Source organism: Crotalus tigris, unplaced genomic scaffold (assembly GCF_016545835.1).
Source record: "Crotalus tigris isolate CLP2741 ecotype Arizona unplaced genomic scaffold, ASM1654583v1 scf7180000017633.3093840, whole genome shotgun sequence".
In the NCBI taxonomy this organism is placed as follows: domain Eukaryota; kingdom Metazoa; phylum Chordata; class Lepidosauria; order Squamata; family Viperidae; genus Crotalus; species Crotalus tigris.
The window spans coordinates 1,186,404-1,188,959 of record NW_024096527.1 but is presented as its reverse complement, the minus strand read 5'-3'; positions in this window follow the sequence as shown (position 1 = coordinate 1,188,959).

Below are 2,556 nucleotides of genomic sequence, written 5' to 3'. Positions count from 1 at the left end.
TTTCCATTCAGTTGTGTTCTATTTTTGGAGACTGCCTGGACAGGCTCCTGCAGTTTTCTTGGCAAAGTTTTTTCAGAAGTGGTTTGCCATTGTCTCCTTCCTAGGGCAGAGAGAAAGTGACTGGCCCAAGGTCACCTAGCTGGTTTCATGCCCAAGGCAGGACTAGAACTCCTAGTCTCCTGATTTCGAGCCTGATGTCTTAATCACTACACCAAATTGGCTTTCATATCATATCTTGTGGTGGAATTCCATAAATAATTAGAAGAATTTCTTCCGCCTGCTATATATCTCCCTCAAACTAGAATCCTGGATAAAAATAGAGCTTAGCAACTCAGCTATGCCAAACTTAAGGGGTAAACTGCTGTCTTGCAGAATAGCTCTACAGGGCCCAGAAAACATTACTAAACATGAATTCTTCCTCTCTTGCAATTTTGGAATTATGATGTGTCCCTCCCTTTTCAGTTCATGTCATAGTTTGCATCGATTTCCTGTTGATCAACTTCTCCTCCTCAGCACAAAATTTTAATTATCTGATGGGTGAGTGAAAGAGCAAACCCGAGCTTGGAAAATTTGGTCTACCAGGATTAAAAGCAAACATATTTGTTTTCAATCTTTCCAGCATTTACACTAGGGGTCTTCAAACTTGGCAACTTTAAGACATAATAATAATAATAATAATAATAATAATAATAATAATAATAATAATAATAATAATAATAATAATAATAATAAAGTTGGAAGGGACCTTGGAGGTCATCAAGTCCAACCCCCTGCTCAGGCAGGAAACCCTACACCATTTCAGACAAATGGCTGTCCAGTCTCTTTTTAAAAACTTCCAGCATTGGAGCATTCACGGCTTCTGAACTCAGTGGATGTGAAGTTTACCTGTTAGAATTCAAGCACAACTATGGCTGGTGCTTTTGTTCTTTCTCTATGACTTTCTGGAAAATGGGAAGTTGATTACCGAGAAAAAGCGCTCATCTGCAACTTAAAAGCTTAGCCAAGGAGCAGGTGCTGAACATCAAGGAGGAACTGTCTCCACATTGTTCAGATGCAGCTCTGAGGCATGTTAGGAAGTAAAGATGGAAGCAACACATGTCCAGCATTCAGAGTTCCCACTTTGGCTTCGCCAACAACCCGAAAAACAGGAAGCCACGCTTAAAAATAGGTGACAGGCGTAGTGAGAAATTGTGCATTGCAGCTGCAGAGAGATTCCTACTTCATGGAAATATTGTACCACTCTCTTAGTTACAGGTACAGGTAGTCCTCGACTTATGACCACAATTGAACCTAAAGTTTCTGTTGCTAAGCAAAACCTTGGCTATGTGAGTTTTGCCTCATTTTACAACCTTTCTTGTCACAGTTGTTAACTGAATCGCTGCCATTGCTAAGTTAGTAATATGGTTGTTAAGTGAATCTGGTTTTCCCATTGACTTTGCTTGTCAGAAGATCCCAAAAGGTGATCACATGACCTTGGGACACTGCAACCATCATAAATTTGAGTCAGTTCCCAAGCGTCTGAATCATGATCACGTGACCATGGAGATTCTACAACGGTCGTGTGAAAAATGGTCATGTCACTTTTTTCAGTGCCGTTGTAACTTTAAATGGTCACTAAGTGAACTGTTGTAAGTTAAGAACTAATTGTGGTCCACAGTTAGCAACCATAATTGAGACTGGAAACTCCATGGCCAAGTGACACAATTGTAAAACAAAATAGTCACATGATCACATGGATTTACGATGGTAATTCTGGCAGTTCCAGCTGCAGTCTTTAAGTGACTTGTCCACAGTTGTTATGCAACGTAATGACCATGACTTCTGATTTCCTGAAGGCTTCCCCATTGACTTTGCTTGTCAGAAGCTGGCAATGAAGGTCACAACTGGCAATCGTGTGACTGTGGGATGCTGCATCTATCATAAATGCAATTTACAGTAGCTGCCAAGTGCCTAAACGGCAATTGCATGTGAATGTGGGGATACTGAGATGCTCACAACTTTGAGAGCCAACTGTAAGTCTTTTTGTTCAGCACCATCTTAACTTCAGGTAGTCACTAAAAGAGTCGTAACTAAGTGAGGACTACCTGCATTAGGCCAATACATTTTTAAAGACAGGTTTTGTGCTCTTTTAGAAGAAAACTAACAGTAGCTACACACTGGTGAGAGAGAATTCCCAGGTGCAGCGAAGGGGGATTCACCCTGCACCATACAGTTCCCCTACATATGTCAGTGTTAGTTTCCCTGTGGATTGGGCCTGACATTGGGCTGCCCCAAACTTGAGTGCATCTTGGTCTCACTCCCAATGTGTCCTGGCTGCATCCTGGCTCCTCCCCCTCCCCTCTTTATCCCTCAAGGTTCCATCCTTGTTTTTTCCTGGCTTGTGTTCTGAAGCTGCCCACTTCCAAAGAACCAATTCATATTTTAGGGAATTTATTTGCAAAGATGTGATCAAACCCCAAAACCTAAGCTCAGCCCCTGGCAGAGACAATGGCAGATATCTGTCTGTGCTGATTTTTTAGGAGGTTGAGTAACTGGGCTTTTCCCCCCTCACTTCCT